Here is a 19832-nt window from a genome sequence, read left to right as displayed (position 1 = left end):
CAGTGTCTATAACTGAAGGCTGTTTATTTCTCCTTGCCTAACCCATCCAGGAGGATGTGCGGGGGCCATCTGAACAACCAATGACATTCAGACATTATTTAGACATGGAATTGGGAAGTGTTTAAAAGGCGTAGACCAGTCTGGCCTTCTGCCCGTTGAGAGACTGTGTATGTAATCAGTGTACAGTGTATTCATTGAGGGCCCCTCACCGGAGGTTTCAGCCGCTCCCTTACAGGTTCTCGTGTCTGCTTGATACAGCTGAGATCTGCAAGAGCTGATTCACCGGCCTGATTGAGATTCCTTTGTAAAACCAGATATTCTAGAATACTAGTGGCAAGAACGCTTTGGTGAGCATAAGATAGCAGCTCCCACTGGATCACATGGCTGGTCAGTGTCAGGGAGATCACTGTGGGAGGTAGCAGAAGTCAGTCTAAAACAATTATTGGGACGGGCAGGATGGCTCATGCCTGTAATCCCAGCACTTTGGGAGGCCGAGGTGGGTGGATCATGAGGTCAGGAGATCGAGACCATCCTGGCCAACATGGTGAAACCCCGTCTCTACTAAAAATACAAAAATTATCTGGGTGTGGTGGCATGTGCCTGTAATCCCAGCTACCCAGGAGGCTGAGGCAGGAGAATCCCTTGAACCAGGGAGTCGGAGGTTCCGGTGAGCTGAGATGGTGCCACTGCACTCCAGCCTGGTGACAGAGTTAGACCCCATCTCAAAAAAAAAAAAAGAAAAAATATATTTATTAATTACTTTAATGTTGCATTAGTGAGAGGTATAAGGTTCTTAGCCCTTTGTCTGGTATCTGCTGGGTGTTCAATATTCGTTTCCTCCCATCAGGAGGTGACGAGATCGAGACCATCCTGGCTAAGACGGTGAAACCGTCTCCACTAAAAATACAAAAAATTAGCCGGGCGAGGTGGCGGGCGCCTGTAGTCCCAGCTACTCGGGAGACTGAGGCAGGAGAATGGCATGAACCCTGGAGGCGGAGCTTGCAGTGAGCCGAGATCGTGCCACTGCGCTCCAGGCTGGGGAACGGAGCGAGACTCTGTCTCAAAAAAAAAAAAAGTTTGTTTCCTCCCTTTCCCTGCATATTTTGAGCTAATAACTGTTTGGGGACACCACTTTCCTGTAGAATCTCATGTAAACCCGAACAGCTCCTAGCTGCTTGCTGTGGCCCATCTGCGGAACCCATGGCAAGGCCTTCCCACAAAGGAGAGCCCTGCGGGAATCATCATGTGCCAGGCACTGTGCTAGGCTGTTTCGGTACATCTTGAAATTTAATCCTCGTGACATGTCGAAGTGGATACTATCATCCCCATAGAAGGTACTGAAGTCTCAAACACATTAATAGGTTACCTAAATATTGCTAAGGGTCTTCCAGATGATCTTTAGAAAATTTTCAGCCAGGGGAGAGTGAAAGCTCTATTTGCTATGGTTGAAGCAAGGAAACCCCCCTTCTTAAAAAATGATAGAGTTCTTGAGATATAATTCACATACCTTACAATTCATCCATTTAAAGCATGCAATTCGGTGGTTGTAGTATATTCAGGACTTGCGCGAGCATCGCCACAGTCAATTTTGGAATATTTTCATCACCTTCCACAAAACCCCTGTGTCTCCTAGTAGCCACTCCCCATTTTCTGTAAGTCCCACAGTCCTAGGCAACCACTAATATATTTTCTGTGTCTATGGATTTGCCTGTTCTGGACATTTCAGATACATGAAATCTTAGACACATGGTCTTTTGTAACTGACTTCTTTCACTCAGCAAATGGAAGGGTTTTTGATGAAAACTTAGCTCAGGTGTTGCCCTAGCCTTGGCCTTCTGGAACTGGCTGTTCTCTTGCTTCCTTCCACCCTGCCTCCCTACCTGCTTTGCTACAGGAAGACAGAAGGTAGAAACCCCCAGTTGACTTTTTGAGTGGAAATGAGCCATGTTCTATTTAGTGGTAGAATGTTTGCTGGGTTAGCCAGGACTTCAGATGGAGAGCTTCCTTCTTTTTAATACTTTGTGACTGCTGCGTTGGCAAGCAGAGGGTTAAATGCTGCAGGAGGACATTGGAGAGTTTCTGTTTTGAGGGTCCACTGGGGCAAGAGAAGCTTGAGGGTCTGTCTCTGAGATCCCAGAACAGACATGGAGATACGGTACCCATTCCCTTGGTGCTAAAAGGAACTCCAGGGGAATTTCAGGAAACCCCTCCTTTTCTCGTCTTTATTCTCACCCCGTCCCCCCGCCACATCTCTCCCCAAGTTCACACTCAGGAGGGAGGAATCTTTTACCTTTTCCGTTCTGGGCAGCAGCTGTAAGGAATGTTATCAGTGTTGGGACTGGGCACGGGACCAAGCCTTCCTGGTGCCTGGACTGCAACCAAGCTGTGAGCTGACATGGCAGGGCAGGTTGTGTGTGAGTTGGCTGCCCCCAGGCTCATAGGCCTGGCACGATTGAGACCCTGTCAACGGAGATGGCACAGACACTATCAGGCAGGTCACATTGGTGCGGATCCTTGGAGGACTTCCCCTGCCACCATGAGTGGATTCCTCCAGGTTAGGGGTTGGCTGGGACTGTGGATGCTGGAGTAAGTGGAATTGCGGGTGCACTCGGCCTCAGCAATACTCTCCAAGGAGAATGATTGCTCCAATAAATTATTGTTTTAATAAGGGAGGTGAGGGAGCTTTTTAAATTAATCACTTGCTTTTTTTTCCCTTAACTTTTAATTTTATTTATTTATTTATTTTTGAGACGGAGTCTCGCTCTGTCACCCAGGCTGGAGTGCAGTGGTGCGATCTCAGCTCACTGCAAGCTCTGCCTCCTGGGTTCACGCCATTCTCCTGCCTCAGCCTTCCGAGTAGCTGAGACTACAGGTGCCCGCCACCATGCCTGGCTAAAAACGGGGTTTCACTGTGTTAGCCGGGATGGTCTAGATCTCCTGACCTCGTGATCTGCCCGCCTCAGCCCCCCAAAGTGTTGGGATTACAGGCTTGAGCCAGTGCATCCAGCCCTTATTTTTTATTTTTTTTTTGAGACGGAGTTTTGCTCCGTTGCCCAAGCTGGAGCATGGTGGTGTGATCTCGGCTTACTGCAACCTCCATCTCCCGGGTTCAAGTGATTCTCCAGCCTCAGCCTCCTAAGTAGCTGGAATTACAGGTGTGCACCACCACTTCTGGCTAATTTTTGTATTTTTAGTAGAGACCAGGCTTCACCATGTTGGCCAGGCTTGTTTTGAACTCCTAACCTCAGGTGATCCTCCTGCCTTGGCCTCCCAAAGCGCTGGGATTACAGGCGCGAGCCACTACGCCCTGCCAATCACTTGCTTTTAAACTACCTAAATCAAAAGAGCCAACCCCAAATCTTGTTCGTGCTTGGGAAACTGGCAGTGGAATATGAGAAGTTTTTATTTGTGGTGCACACAGGTGACTCGTGGTGCTGTGTTTTGGTTCTTGCCTCGATCTGTAGCAAGCAATCTGTTGTTTCTTGCCTGCCTTTTGGGAAGAAATGAGAAAAGAAGCAGCACGAGCCTCCATGCATCATGGTTGTGATGGCGCTGGGCCTGAGGCCTTTTCTGCTGTCCAGGTAGAAATGTGAAGACCATGGTTCTTGAGGTTTCTTAATAAATTCAGGTGTTAAGTACTAAGTGATGCTCCCAGCCCCTGAGCTAGAGCAACTACGCTGTTCATGTTCCCAGGAATGGAAGTGGACCCTAGTTAGGTGCTGGTGGCCAGCCATGTGTACCTGGGGCAGGGCCAGGTCGTGTGTGTGTGTGTGTGTGTGTGTGTGTGTGTGTGTGTGTGTGTGTGTGACAGACAGAGACAGAGACGTGGAGGTGATCGGTGCCCAGACATCCTGTGTGGTCCACCTCGCTTCTCAGGCAGGTGTCTTCCCGGTCTATAACTCGTTGACCACAGGTGGAATTTATCATAAGCTCTGTTCCCTGTCTTGCTTGGGTCCTCCAGAGAAAGAAATGTTGAATTATCATCTTGGTGATGGTCAGTCCTGAAAGCCTAACTTTTGATGATCACCAAAGTGTTTGGATTTAAAAGGGTGGCTCACTCTTGTAACTCCAGCATTTTGGGAGGCTGAGGCAGAAGGATCATTTGAGCCCAGGAGTTTCAGACTAGGCTGGGCAACAAAGCAAGACCCTGCCTCTACAAAAAAAAAAAAAAAATTAGCCGGGGGTGGTGGTGTGCGCCTATAGCTCCAGCTACTCAGGAGGCTGAGGCGGGAGGATTGCTTGAGCCCAGGGGTTTGCGGCTGCAGTGAGCTGTGATTGCACCACTGCACTCCAGCCTGGGCGACTGTGAGACCCCATCTTTAAAAACAAAACAACAACAACAAAAAAAAGGTCACAAGACATTCTTGACTCCGCCCTGCAGAGCTGCTTCCAGATCTCCTTTGTATTTGCTTCCCAACCTGCGGGCCTCAGCGTGACTCACCGCACCAGACTGCCTGGCCCTGCTGCCTGCCGCCCATCCTTGCGGCCTGGACGACTCCATGTGCGAGTTGCTGGCGCAGCGTCCAGAAAACAAACCACACCCCAGGAATGATGATACGTTACAGCATTTCTCTGCTCTGTAAGAGGCACCAGGGTCGTGTGCTGGGTCTGGGGTTTGTCCGTTCCACATCCGGTGCTGCTGTTGACTCTGGTGTCGGCCGCTGGTGAGCTGGCTGTAGTTGGTCACCTCTGGGTGGTTTCTGGGGCGGTCACAGGCTGACTAACACACCAAAGGTCAGCCAGGGTGTTGATGCTGGCACCTTTCTTCCTGGAGCACAGACGTCATCTTGGATCTTTTAGATACTTGGACTTGATTTATGCAGAACATTCTGGATTTCTGAATTAGATGGACTCTTTATTATTTTGTACTTTGGATTCTTTCTGTAAGGAGATCAGAGATAAAAATATCATTATTTTGCCAATTTGCTACCACCAGCCCACACTCCTCTTTCCCTTGTCCAAAAAGGGGGTGGTTAGAGTTTTCTTGAGTGACTGGGCTGTCTATTACGATTAGCAGATCGCTAAAGCTGTGTGATTTTAACAAGACGTAAACACATGTGGGAACCCCTCCTTTCATGTCTTTAGACATATTAATCTTGCTAATGTCAGTCCTGTCACTTCATACATTTATAAATATTAGGAACACTTAAGAGAGTTGTAGGACTGTGCGGGACCTTGGCACCCTGCTGACGACTGCACATTCTTCCCTGGGGGGCTCATAACACGTTGATACCAGCACTATATTTTGCTGGGTTTCCTGATCTCTGTTGAGTATTTGGATTTGAATGGGATGGTTTTAATGTTGCTGCTGGCTACTGCAGTGATCCAAATAAACTTTAAAGCTGGGGCCTCCACACCATAGGCAAATTTTCATGCCAGTTACCTTTACCTCAGTAGTTTTCAGCTGGGGCAATTTCGTTCCCCAGGAGACATCTGGATCCAGTTTTGGTTGTACCCCCAGTTTGGGCAGGGGGTACTTCTGTCATCTCGTGGGCAAAGGCCAGGGATGCTGCTAGGGCAATCCCTCACCCTCCCAAAGAATCATCAAAACATCAATAGTGCCAAAGTTGAGAAACTCTGCTTTAATGTGTTTATTGAGCAACTAAAGAATAGACTCAGATACAGGAAAGTATTTATTTATTTATTTAGAGGCAGGATCTGGCTCTGTTGTCCAGATCATAACTCACTCTAACCTTGGTCTCCTGGGCTGAAGCAATCTTCTCACCTTCGTCTTCCAAAGCGTGCTGGATTACAGGTATAAGCCACGGTGCCCAGCCTGAAAAGAATACTTTAAATGGGCGGGGTATGGTGTCTAACGCCTGTAATCCCAGCACTTTGGGAGGCAGAGGCGGGCAGATCACCTGAGATCAGGAGTTCAAGACCAACTTGGCCAACATGGTGAAACCCTGTCTCTACTAAAAATATAAAAATTAGTCCGGAGTGGTGATGGGCACATGTAATCCGAGCTCTTCTGGAGGCTGAGGCAGGAGAATCACTTGAACCTGGGAGGGGGAGGTTGCAGTGAGCTGAGATCGTGCCATTGCACTCCAGCCTGTGTGACAAGAGCAAAACTCCATGTCAAAAAAAAAAAAAAAAAAAAAAAGAAAGAAAAAAAGAATATGTTTAAATGAATGGCAACCCAATTTGCAAATGTATATTTTAAGTTGTCCTTTTTTAAATGTTGCCAATTACTTTATGTGTTTTAAGAAATATCTTTGTGGTTTACTAGGGTATTCCTCAAAAAGAAAAAAAGGATTAAAACTGCACAAACATGCTGATACAAAAGCTAGTAGCTTCTCAAGCTGTGAAAAGTCTGTGATGCAGAGAACAGCTCCCTGTGAGCTGTATTTTGTTTGCTGTGGTCCAGCATGGGTTTAGATCCTACCTGGTTAGTGAAAGAGAGAATGTGAAGTCATTGCATTTGCATTTGTCAAAATCCTAGTTTTCCACTTACCTAATAGTTTTTTGTTTGTTTGTTTTGTTTTGTTTTTAAAGATAGAATCTTGCATCCGGGGCCTGTAATCCTAGCACTCTGGGAGGCTGAGGCGTGTTGATCACCTGAGGTCAGGAGTTCGAGACCAGCCTGGCCAACATGGTGAAACCCTGTGTCTACTAAAAATACAAAAATTAGCCAGGAGTGGTGACATGCACCTGTAATCCCAGCTACTGGGGAGGCTGAGGCAAGAGAATCACTTAAACCCAGGAGGGGAAGGTTGTAGTGAGCCGAAATCACGCCACTGCACTCTAGTCTAGGCAACAGAGCGAGACTCCATCTCAAAAAAAAAAAAAGACATGCTCTTGCTCTGTCAGCTGGGCTGGAGTATACTGGCTTGATCATATAGCTCACTGCGACCTCGAGCTCCTGGGCTCAAGCAATCCTCCAGCATCAGCCTCCTCAGTAGCTGGGACTATAGGTGTGCACTACCATGCCTGGCTAACTTTTTTGTTTTTTGTAGAGGTAGGGTCTTACCATGTTGCCTAGGCTGGTTTCGAACTCCTGGCGTCAAGTGATCCTCTTGCCTTGGCCTCCCGAAGTGCTGGTATTACACGCATAAAACACCACACCTGAACTAGTCTTTTTTGTTGTTGTTGTTACAGTGAGAGACCCAGACCCAAATCATCTTTCTTCTCCCAAAATGCTAATTATTATTCGTTTTAAGTTATAGCTCCAGATTACCTTCTAGGATTATTCACATTTTGCTTTGTAAATGCTCTTCTTGAAAGGAAGCATCTATTGACAGTACATCAGAAATTCCATGGCTCCTTTATGACATTTCTGGGGAAGTAAATGAAAGGTGTAAATTAAGAAAAGCAAGTGTTTGCCGTTCCCACTTTAACCTTGTGTTATGTTAAGTGGCTTTGTTGAAGAGGGCTGTCACTGTTCTTGAAAACTTGGGAAAATCCATAGCAAGCTGTGCCATTAGTTGTCTTTGGGAGCACAGGATGTTTGATGTGAAAATTATATGGACACATCTAATTGGGTGTATTTTCACCCCACCAGATATCAACTAAAGAGGTGACTCTTCCCCCTCCCCTGCATTTTTAGCTAGATTGTTTAACCTGAATTTCATGCTATTAAGAATTGCATTTCAGTAATCCACCTGCCATTTTTCAATGCCTTTTGTTGAGTAGCGTGTCTGTATGATCCACCTACATAACCTTTCTAGACATCTAGCAAGAGCTAGTTATCATCCCTTCCTGATTTGGGGTGCTAAGACCTGTGGTCCCCCTTCTTCCACCGTAATTTACATTCTTCCCTGAGTCCTGCAGAGACTCAGCCAGGCAGTGGAAAGAAAACAGAAACTCTCTGGACCTCTGCTTCCTGTAGAATGGGAATAATAATTCTTATCCTGCCTGTTTCCCAGAGTTGTATATTCTTTTGCAATAAAATGTACTCAGAATTAAAATACAAAGCAGTTACACAGAGATAAGGTAGTGGCAATTATGCCGATTGAAACTCTAGAATTAAAAAATAAGTTTAGTCACATACCATGCAGTTCACCCATTTAAAGTATATAATTCAGTGGTCTTTCGTATATTTACAGAACTACGCAACCAGTATCGCCATTGTAGAACGTTTTCCTCACCCCCAGAAGAAACTGTACCCATTAGCTCTCACTCCCCATTTCCCCCACTCTGCCCTCTCCCCCATGCCCAAGGCAACCATCAGTCTACTTCCTGTTTCTATGGGTTTGCCTGTTCTGGCATTAGATATATACATGAAATCATACAATTTGTGGTCCTTTGTGACTGCTTCTTTCACTTAACTTAAATGTTTTCAAGGTTTGTCCATGTTGCTACATGTATCAGGACATAATTTCTTCCTTTTTCTTTTCTTTTTTTCTTTTTTTTTTTTTGAGATAGAGTCTTGCTCTGTCACCCAGGCTGGAGTGCAGTGGCATGATCTCGGGTCACTGCAACCTCTGCCTCCCAGGTTCAGGCGATTCACCTGCCTCAGCCTCCCGTGTAGCTCAGACTACAGGCCTGTGCCACCACTTCCGGCTTAATTTTTATTTTTTTGTATTTTTAGTAGAGATGGGGTTTCACCATGTTGGCTAGGCTCTTCTCAAATTCCTGACCTCAAGTGATCTGCCTGCCTTGGCCTCCCAAAGTGCTGGAATTACAGTCATGAGCCACTATGCCCGACCAGGACTGTATTCCTTTTATGGCTGAATCATATTTCATTATATGGATATACCATATTTTGTTGACCCATTCATTGGTTGATGGTAAGCTTCAGAATTAAAAAAATATATTAAGCTAGTTCATATTTGCTTTCATTTTCCAAATGATCTCTTTCCTTTCATTGCAAGTTAAGTGTTCCTACAATAATGACTGTTACGGGGCAAAGATGACCAAGTCTATCAGTGGTCCACACATTTCAACAAATATGTACCTCAGCAGACTACCTGGAACCAGACATTGGGTAAAGATAACTTTAGAACTCATGGTTTCCCTGTAACACTAAAGACTTTTTAATCAATGCAATTAGTAACTTTCTAGTTACTGTTACTCTTTTTTTTTTTTTTTTTTTTTTGGAGGCAGGATTTCACTCTGTTGCCCAGGCTGAAGTGCAATGGCCCAATCCCAGCTCACTGCAGCTTTTGACCTCCTGGGATCAAGTGATAGCTGAGACTACAGTCATGTGCCACCACACCCCGCTCCTTAAAAGTTTTTTTTTTGCAGAGATGTGGTCTCACTATAGGCTGGTCTTGAATTTCTGGCCTCAAGGGATCCTCCTCCCTCAGCCTCTCAAAGTGCTGGGATCACAGGCCTGAGCCACCACACACACCCAGTTTGTTGCTCTTTCTGTAGTTTGGCTAAGGATTAAGATGTTATCTCCAGTGCCTGAAACATGCCTCTGATAGGTGCTATCTCCCTTGTCTTCGTTTTTTACTCTGGTTGTAATCCTGGAAGCTGCAGGGATCGGTCAGATGGCAACAACAGATTCTATTTTTTTTTTTTTTTTTTTTGAGGTGGCATTTTGCTCTGTCACCCAGGCTGGAGTGCAGTGTGATTTCATCTCACTGCAACCTCCACCTCCTGGGTTCAAGTGATTCTCCTGCCTCAGCCTCCTGAGTAGCTGGGAATACAGGTGCCTGCCACAATGCCTGGCTAATTTTTGTGTTTTTAGTAGAGACGGGGGTTTCACCATGTTGGCCAGGCTGGTCTCAAACTCCTGACCTCAAGTGATCCAGCTAACTTGGCCTCCCAAAGTGCTGGGATTACCGGCGTGAGCCACTGTGCTGGGCCAGCCACAGCAGATTCTGATCAGGTGATCCCCTTGCCAGCCTGGGGAGCCTTTTGGTTTTGGGTTTGGTTTTTAAGTTTGTTACTGTTTTGGTGGTTGCTTTTACCTGTTGTAAATATTAAGAAGCCCAGGCACGATGATGCTCTGAAGACAGGACTAGTAGTTTTGTCCCGATTTGCCACAGACTCCTGCCTGCATCTGAGTTCAGGCAGCCACAGGGAGAGCTGCTCTTCTCAGGAGATCTAGCCCGGGCCAGCAGCTTTATAATCAGTTCTGATCACCACCCTGCTGTTTTTGGCATTAATGTCCCTTAAGTACTTTCAGGAGAAAGTTTTCAAAGAAAACCTGATTTTTTTTCTTTATTGGCTGTACCTGTTAGACATATGAAGATGTCTTTCACTTTACAAAGCAGGGGGAACCCTCAACAATCTTTAAGAGAACCCTAAAAACTGAGTGTTGTCTCAGAGCCATCTAAATCCAAGAACATTGGACCTATTATGCTTATTCTGGCAGATGGGCTCATCCCTTTTTTTTTCCTGAGACAGAGTCTCGCTCCGTTGCCCAAGCTGGAGTACAATGGTGTAATCTTGGCTCACTGCAACCCCTACCTCCCAGGTTCAAGCGATTCTCCTGCCTCAGCTTCCTGAGTAGCTGGGATTATAGGCGCACACCACCACACTCAACTAATTTTTGCATTTTTAGTAGAGATGGAGTTTCACCATGTTGGCCAGGCTGGTCTTGAACTCCTGACCTCAGGTGATCCGCCCCCCTCAGCCTCCCAAAGTGCTGGGATTACAAGTGTGAGCCCTGTGCCTGGCCCCCATCCTTTTATTGGTGAGAAGAAAAGAGAGCAAGACGAGGTTGACCCTTGCAACTTATGTGTGTACTGTCTCTGCCTCTGTATACACACACACACATGCACCACAGATACACCACACACACACAGCCCACACACACAGCCCACATACACGCACACACAATTTAGGATTTTCCCCCTTCTCTCAAAAGTCCTCTTTAACATGATTTGTACTAATAAAGTCATAAATGTCTGGAGTTAGAAGATAGCCAAAGTTTTGGGTGGCGTAAGAGATAATTCATCCCAGACTCCACACCCCTTATGCCATGAAAACTTCACCTCTCCTTTTCAAGCTGAGAAACCCCAAATACACTACAAATACGTTACAAGGCAGCTGTCACATCACCATAGGCCAAGCAGAAGGCATTGTGGATGCCCTGGGTATATACTCTCTGACACAGTGGTGACTGCCTACGCAGTCAGATTTGTGACACTGTGATTCTTTTTGGAATTCATACACTGGGGCAAGGATTGGAACCAAGGTTGCCAGTGAATGGGGCCGGCAAGTCTTGTTTTCAAGTTTCCTTGTGTGTTCCCATTCTGAACAAGGTGGTGGCAAGTTGATCCTGCCTGTGGGAATGCATTGTTCTTGAATATTTATATCTTTATATGCTCCCATTGGGATTTCTCCTTTCATAATGTCTGAAAAGAACTTGTTTTCATTAAAGCCATTTCCATTTCATACATTTTTATGCAATTTAGCGTTTATGGTGTCTCCTAACCAACATGGTTTGTTTTCATAAACACCCGAGAAGGTTTAAATAACATTTTCTCATAAATTAGCCCTCGTTTGCACAATTATTCAGTTATTGCATCAGGAAGACCCTCTGGAGTTTGATCTTGTCAGGAAACATATTAGCAGAAAATAGTGTGTTATTATCTAATGCTAATAATTGGTTAGTGGAAATGAGAAAAGAGGATATGTAATTGGGGTTCCTGTGGCTAACAAGATGTGAGCTATGAAAGCATTTCCAGGAGAAATTCCAGGAGTATTCCAGGAACCTGTTATTTACTTTTTAAAACATTTGATTCCCATTGAAAGGGGAGGAGGGCGCTGTTTACCAACACTGCTTTCTTTTTCAGAGCAAATCCATCTAAATTTCCTGAGTGGTAGCTAGATCCCCTGACACACCTAGCCCCTATGTTGTCTTGACTTGTCAGTCCCATTTTAGGCTGCTAACTTTCTTTTTGTAGGAAATATGTTGGCTTTTAAAGAGAGAATTACCTAGTACACATCACAAGTCCTGATCAGACCCTCTTCTCCCTCCCTTGATTCTGCCCAGTGATGCTCACAGTACACAACACACACCAATACTACTTCCCAAAGGCTGCTTGGGAGAAGGAGCGTCCCTTTAGCAAGAATCTCATTATAAGCACAGTATAATGCTGACTTCATTAGCTAGATTCACAAAGCTTTCTGCAGCCTGTGCTGCTTGAACCCGAACTTCTGCTTCATGTTTTTTCATAGACAGTCATTGCTGAGTAAGGTGGATGGCTTCTGTGTTAGGCTTAAACATGTGAAATCAACTCCTGTTCTCTCAAAGTCATGGATGAGCATGGTTTTTCATGCTTGCTCGCTGACTTGTCTGGAAAGATTATACTGTTAAGGACAGAGGTTCTCTCAGTTGCATATGGAAATAATGGATATGAAGGTTGCAAGGAGAAGCTTCATTTTCCACCTGCTTGAGGTCACATCAAACCTCATCCCTGTTGCGGGAAACAAATGGGAGTGATGGCTGGTGTCAGCTAGTGTATGGATGTCCTTGAAATTAGATGTGCCTGCAAAAAGACTTGATTTAATGTTAGCCAGGTCTGTTTGAACTTCATTATTATTATTATTATTATTATTTTGAGATGGAGTCTTGCTCTGTCGCTGAGGCTGGAGTGCAGTGGCCTGATCTCGGCTCACTGTAACCTCTGCCTCCTGGATTCAAGCAGTTCTCCTGCCTCAGCCTCCTGAGTATGTGGGATTACAGGGGCCCGTCACCACATCTGGGTAATTTTTGTATTTTTAGTAGACACAGGGTTTCACCATGTTGGCCAGGCTGGTCTCAAACTCCTGACCTCAAGTGCCTGCCTTGACCTCCCAAAGTGCTGGGATTACAGGTGTGAGCCACTACCTTTTCCCCCCCCCCCCCCCCACATGCCTTGGTTAATATCTCAAGTTTGGATAATGGTAAGGTTAACCACTTCACCTTATTACTTTTCATCCCAGTAAAGCCTTGACCTTCACGTATAAAACTAATTTAGTGTTGATACAGTTAAAAAGTCAAAGCATCTCCTTTATTCAGAATTATCCATATAACTTCTTTTTTAATAACTTTATTCCTAACTTGAAAAAAATTTTTTTACCCTTTTTCCCTGTATTGTTTATGATACAATAATGAAAAAAATTATCTTGTTTCCAACTTCTCAATATTTGATAGGTACGCTCCCCCCACCCCAAAGGAAAAAAGAAACAGTTGACAAAACTTTGTTTTAGCCAACAAGCACCTTTTGAAATGATGCTGCAAATTCCTATTCATGATGCCATATTCCTAAAATACTTTTTCTTGGTCATGTTGAACTTTTATTCAGTACAAGAAATCTTCGCTCTGTGCACGCGTGTCTGTGTGCGTGCACGTGTGTGTTTATGTTTGTGTGTGCACATGCACGCATGCATGCAGCCTTTTCTCCTTGAATGTGACTTATTTTAATAAATTTACCCTTTTATTACATAATGGCCATGTCCAGAAATTCAGGCACATTGCTTCTGTACATGGAGAGTCAAGGCCCTAGCGAACCCACTCGCGGGATTCCGCTAGCCATACAGAAGTGGAGTGTTTTGGAGGTGGACACAGCCCTTAGAAGTCATCCAGCAGCCAGCACCCTCATGTGCTGTGTCAAGCTGAGCCCCAGGAATTCAGAGAGTACAGCGCTAGTCAGTGGGAGGGTGGCAGTGGCAGTGACACTGACGCCCTACGCTCTGTCTGTGCTGAGGTCGAGGAGGGGTGAGCAGTGCTTTGTAAAGGTATGTGAAAAGGTGGCCTCTTTCTGTGCTTGTTCTGTTTTGCCTTCTGTTTGGAGCCTTGTCTCTTTCTCAGGTGAGGTCTTTGAGGGCTGAGGTAGACTTCATTTCTGCATGCCTTGAGTGCAGAGATGGTGATTACGTTTCAACTTGTGCCAACTTTGAGCAGAGTGGCTGTGTGGTATGGAGGTAGTAAGGGAAGAGGGAGGTGCTGTGTATGACCTGGACACTTGCCATTCGTGACTCTAGGACATTGCCCTCCACATATACTGATACCCTCACTCACACACACACACACACGCGCGCAAGTGTGGGCCCTTACTCACACCTTGCCACTCACACATGCTCACGTTAAAAAAAAAAATAATGAGAAAAAAGGGTTGTGTAAATTTGCCATGTGAGTGATGATATCCCAGTCTGGGGAGGAACTGGCTGGCTTGTCTTTATGATAAAAATGGTAGCTTATCTGGGGCCCTGATTGCAGCTTCTTTGCCTTTGCATCAAGTTGACAGTGTATTTAAGATATAATTAGTTCCCATCAAAGTTACCTCACCTTCAGAGGTGAGAATTATTGATGGTACATAAAGCTGGATCAGTGTGACCCGTAAAGACCTTACCTCTCTCCAAGGTTACATGTGTGTACGTGGGGTTGGTTGGTTTGTTTGGATGGTTGGTTTTTGGCATCCTTGTGTGTGAATAAATGATAAGAAATATGAGGATGTTACTTTCTCACCGATTTTTAAAAATTGTCAGTTCGCTACTTTGCTTTTTTAGTGGAATGGCCCTTAGCAATATCCTTCTTTTAGATGGCTTTCTTATTGTTCCAAAGAAGCCACATTTCCAAAAGAAAATTCTTCCATTTATGCATACAACCTTGAACTCTATTCTTTAAAATCTAGGCTTTAGTTTCAGCTCCTTTTTAGCTGTGTGGTCCTGGACAGGCCCTTTTACATCTAGACTTGGAGGTTTAAAGAAAATCATAAAGAAATAGATGAGATGATTTCTAAGACTCACTTCATTTTAAAACTCTGATCTTTCAGAGACCCACAAATCCGTTCCCTCTTGCTGTGGAGGAGAAAATACATGAAAATTTGAATCCACATGCATTTGTCAGGGTTCTCCAGAGACACAAAACCAATAGGATGTATGTGTTTATGTAGAGAGATTTGCAATAAGGAACTGGCTCACCCAGTCATGGAATTCCATAATCTGCATCATCAAGTGTCATGATCTGTAGCTGGGAAGCTGGAGACCCAGGAGAGTCCATGGTGAAGCTCTAGTCTTAGTCTAAAGGCTGGAAGACTGGTACAACTGACGGTGTAATTCCTGTTCGAAGGTTGGCGGGGCTCGAACCCAGAGATACTGCTTTAGCTCAAGTCCGAAGGCAGTTACTCAGGAGGATGCCCCCTGATTCGGAGGAAGATTGGCCTTGTATTCTATTCCGGCCTTCAGCTGGTTGGCTGAGGCCTGCTCATATCAAGGAGGGCCATCTGCCTTGCTCAGTGAATGTTAAATTTATTCAAAAATATCCTCAGAGAAACATCCAGAATAATGTATAACCAAATATCTGGGCACCCTGTGACTTAGTCAAACGGACACATAAGGCCAGGCATGGAAGCTCACGCCTGTAGCAATCCCAGCACTTTGGGAGACCGAGGCTGGCGGATCACTTGAGGCCAGGAGTTGGAGACCTGCCTGGCCAACATGGTGAAACCCCATCTCTACCAAAAAAATAAAACATTAGCCGGGAGTGGTGGTGCACGCCTGTATTCCCAGCTACTCGGGAGGCTGAGTCACGAGAATCGCTTGAACGCAGGAGGCGGAGGTTGCAGTGAGCCGAGATTGCACCCCTGCACTCCAGCCTGGGTGACAAAGAGAGACTCTATCTCAAAAAACAAAACAAACAAACAAAAAAACAAAAATACCCTGACACATAAAATTAATTACCAACGGAGTTTTCTGAGGCAAAGAGTAGTAAAGCTCTTGCCTTTTTCTTCTTGCCTATGAGGTTGGTTCAGATTCTTCTAATAGCCAATGGTTGTTGGCCAATTTTACTCTGAATGACACCTTTCTTTCTTTTTATTCAGGTCTCCCTCTGTCACCCAGGCTGGAGTGCAGGGGCACAATCATGGCTCACAGCAGCCTTGCTCTTCCAGGCTTAACCAAACCTTTCACCTTGGCCTTCTGAGTAGCTACGGGCCTGCACCACCACATCTGGCTAATTTTTTTCTTTTTTAAAAAATTTTTAGTAGAGACGAGGTCTTGCTATGTTGCCCAGTCTAGTCCTGAACTCTTGAGCTCAAGCAGTCCTCTAGCCTTGGCCTCAGAAAGTGCTGGAATTATAGGCGTGAGCCACCGCACCCAGCCCTGAGTGACATTATTTCGTACAAAATTCTCATCTCTGGAGGCCTTTGTATTTTTAGGGGTTTTGTTTTTCAAATGCTTTTCACCTCCTTCTATACTTGTTCATTTTTAAATGTTTCCTGGCAGAGCAATTAGTATTTTCTGGCTTACTAGGTGCTATTCGATTGCATTAGCTTTTGAATATTACCCAGCTAGTTGTGGAGTGGGGCAGTAAGCTCATAAAGAAGCGAGATAGTGGAATACACAAGTATTACTACGACTTTATGGATGGCACACCTGATTCTTGATCCATGTGGCTGTGTTCAGATCTGGTTAGCACACGATGACATCAGGTGCTGAGCCACCAGTGAGACTCAAACCCAGCAGCCCTGTCAGTCTACCTTCTCTCTTAACTTGATCCAGCCTCATAACTTCACTTTCCACAGGAGGAATACACCTCTTGAGGTCCTGTGTCACAAATAGGCAGTGTTTCTGGAGAAAGCCAGGAGGCAGATTTTAGTGCTGGTTAGCATCTGTGGCCTCTACTTTCTGGATTTGGTGCATTTTGGAGACCACAGAATGACATGAAATAGCTCAGTGCTGCCAGTGGCGTTGACAGGGACACTAGAGGTAAAGGAGGGCCCTTGGGGCAATTCCAGCAGGGGGGTGGTGGCTGAAAGTCCTAGTCTTCTTTCTGCAGAGACTGGCCACTGCTTCATTCTTTCAAGAAGCGCCAAATCCCTACTTTAGTACTTTGCCTTGTAACAGCCCACTCATGATGTCAGGAGAATGAAACTCACGAGGCCTTCATTTACTTTTATCCTGTAACACCTCCAATTTTTCCCACATCCTCCCTTGATTCGTGGATGGACAACTATGGAGGCCAGTCTGGCTGAGGTGACGACTGCTTCAGTCAAAATTCTTCTCTGTCTCCTCAACCCCAATTCAGACTGGCCTGAGCAAAATGAATGTATTGATCCATAACTGAAAAGTCCAGAGCGGTCAGGCATCAGGCATGGCTGGATCCAGAGGCCCATATATTAGAACCATCTCTTTCCAGTTCTGGGCTCCGCTAGCCTCCCAGTTGGTTTTACTGCACAGAGGTTTATTCAAGTCCAAAGAGATCTTATGTTTGTCTACAAGTCTGTGACCTTGATTCTGAACCTGTGTCTATGGGAAGGGGTTGCAGTGTCTGAGTGAGCTTGTACTGTGTAAACTCTCCCACTTCTGAAGCTGGGTGTGGGATTCACTCCACTAAGCTACATGGCTTTAGAGTCAGGGGGCTGCCCCCTAAGTAGTTGGCAGTAATTGTTACCAGAAAAATCATGAATGGACATTGAGCAGAAAACTCAGCAGATGTTTATTTCCTGGTCTTTAGGATTTGTTGAAGAGTTTTTTGTTTGTTTGTTTTTTAAGAAAGACTCAAAGGAGGAGGGGGGAGAAACTATAGTTATTTTATCATGGTATAAAAAGATTTTGTAGTTGTATATACATTTGAACTTTTTATAAGACATCTCCTACCCCCCTAAAATTGGAAGTCATTTATTAAGACTTTGTATTCTGTAAGAGAATTGGAAATGAATAATTAAGAACATTAAAGAGGACAGCTGGGGGGCGGTGGGGAAGTGTGGTCTTGAAGGGGTAATAAACCTCCTTCCGGCCACACACACACACACACACACACACACAGGAAAGGAAAGCAGTGTAGCCCGGTAAGATAAGGTGGAGAATAAGGTTAGGGGTAAGGTTAATTCTACAAGTTCAAAGCCAGTAGCCCCTGATGCAATGCTGGACGTGAACTGTAAATTTGGCTCTGAGGTTCCCAGGCATGGGAGAATATCTAGATCTGTACAGAGAGGTTGTGTGTGTGTTTAACATTTCCATAAGGTACAATTTCCTCTAAGAATAAAGGCCATGAGGAAATGCCCGTGGAAGATAAAGAAGACCATGTGGTCTGTGGCAACCACGGATTCATTTCTTTCCCAGCGCGTTCTCTGGGGCACTTTGGTAACTCTGCCTCTTTGCTCTTAGCATTGTGTTAGAAAATAAAGCAAGCAGACAGGGATTAAACCCTCATGTTGCTGGGTTCCTTCTAGAAACAATTGGAGGGCTAACCAAGTCACCTTTGGTGGAACGCAGTAACGTGAGTCACTGCTGTGGCTGGACTGAATAGGATAGCCTTAGCTGTAAAATTGGGCTGATCTTTCAAATGGACTCATGCTTGCCTAATGACTCACGCTCCTGTTTACAAATCAGCTCTGTGAAGAAATGCAGAGTGGGACGCTCTGCTTCCCAGACGGAGACCTTAGACCTCCAGGGGTGGAGAACCAAGTACTTCCTCTGGTGCTCAGCTTCCCTTCCTGGGGGCAGATCTCTCAGCTTCTGGCAGTTAGTTGGTTGCTCTCAAAATCCAGACACAGGGTCAGCTGCAGCCAGCATGGGCCCTGGAGTAGTAGCTCCAGTTATGGGGCAGCAATGACCGCCTCTCATTTTGGGAGCTCACTTTGCCTGTGGATGGTTTCAATCCATCTGGATAAACTTGGAGCCCATGGGAATACCATCTACTGTGGTAACCATGTACATTGCTCTAAAGACATGGCTGCTGTTGTATACATTTTTCCTTTAGTTTTATCAATTTCCTCTTTTCCAGAGTCTTCCATACCCACTATGTCTACTGTGATAGTGAACGTAAAAAATGTACAAGATGTTGGTGTTATCCTCAATCTCTTAGTCTTAATCCCGAACAAATTACGTGAAAAAATTGTTCATGGAGTTTTTCCTCGTATAAAACTTTTTGCAACGAATATAAAAGGCATAGCTATTTCTTTTTTTTAAAAAAAGGAAAGTAGAATAATATTTCTTGGTTGCAAAGTCGCCCTTCTTGGACCCCAAGTTGTTTTTTACAGCCCTAAATTCTCTTGTTTATAGAGCCATAGACAGGCCAATGGGTCTCTACAGCAGGCACCTGCATGAGTTGACTGGGACCTGGTCTATATTACCCTCTGCCATTTACTAGCTGTGTGACCTTGGGCATGCTCCTTACAGTCTCTGAGTCAGTTTCCTCCTCTGTGAAATGGGCATGATACTACCTACCTCATAAAGTAGGTGTGAGGATTAATGGAGTAAGAGGCACACTCCTGTCCAGGGCCCCAGACAGAGTAGGCTGTCAGTAAACTGTAGTAGTTATTGTGACAGGGTTTGAAATTCAAATTAACACATATTTCTTGAGCACCCAAGGTGTGTGCTGCCAGATCTTTCAGGGGGTCCAGGATTGGTAGTATAGTTGCTTTTCTCAAAAGCCTGTCGCCTGGCAGAGGAAAAGGTGTTAAGGTATGAGTGAAGACAGATCAACCAAGCATGGTGCTGCTTGCCTGAGATCTCAACACTTTGGGAGGCCGAAGTAGAAGGATTGCCTGAGCCCAGGAGTTCGAGATCAGCCTGAGCAACATAGCAAGATTCTGTCTCCACACACACAAAAATAAAAAGATTAGCTGGGTGTGGTGGTGTGTACCTGTAGTCCTAACTGTTTGGGAGGCTGAGACAGGAGGATTGCCCAGAAGTTTAAGTTCAGTCCGGGCAACATAGCAAGACCCCATCTCTTTAAAAAAAAAAAATCAGCTCGCCAAACAGCTGAAGTATTAAGTGGAACCATATGTAATTGTATATTTGTGGGACAGAAATACCAGCAATTTCACATAACTAATAGATTCAGTAAGGTAAGTTGAGAGAGAAAATGCTAGCTAGGTGATTCTTGAGAGGCTCAGAGGAAGGGGAGGCCATGCCCATTAGGAGAATGGTGGGTAGGGGTGAGAATACAGAACAGGAAGGCTGCCTGGAGGAGGCTGCATTTCAGATGTTCCTAGAAGGGACCCTGA

The 19832-nt window shown here is 45.2% G+C and overlaps 1 protein-coding gene across 41 annotated transcripts in view; it reads left to right on the top strand.

Annotated features, from left to right (window-relative positions):
* TCF7L2 (transcription factor 7 like 2) overlaps nt 1-19832 on the top strand; it is a 219443-nt gene that overhangs the window by 121548 nt on the left and 78063 nt on the right. The window lies entirely within an intron of this gene.

The sequence above is a fragment of the Papio anubis genome, chromosome 11 (assembly GCF_008728515.1).
Source record: "Papio anubis isolate 15944 chromosome 11, Panubis1.0, whole genome shotgun sequence".
NCBI lineage: Eukaryota > Metazoa > Chordata > Mammalia > Primates > Cercopithecidae > Papio > Papio anubis.
This window is presented reverse-complemented; position numbering and strand designations above follow the sequence as displayed.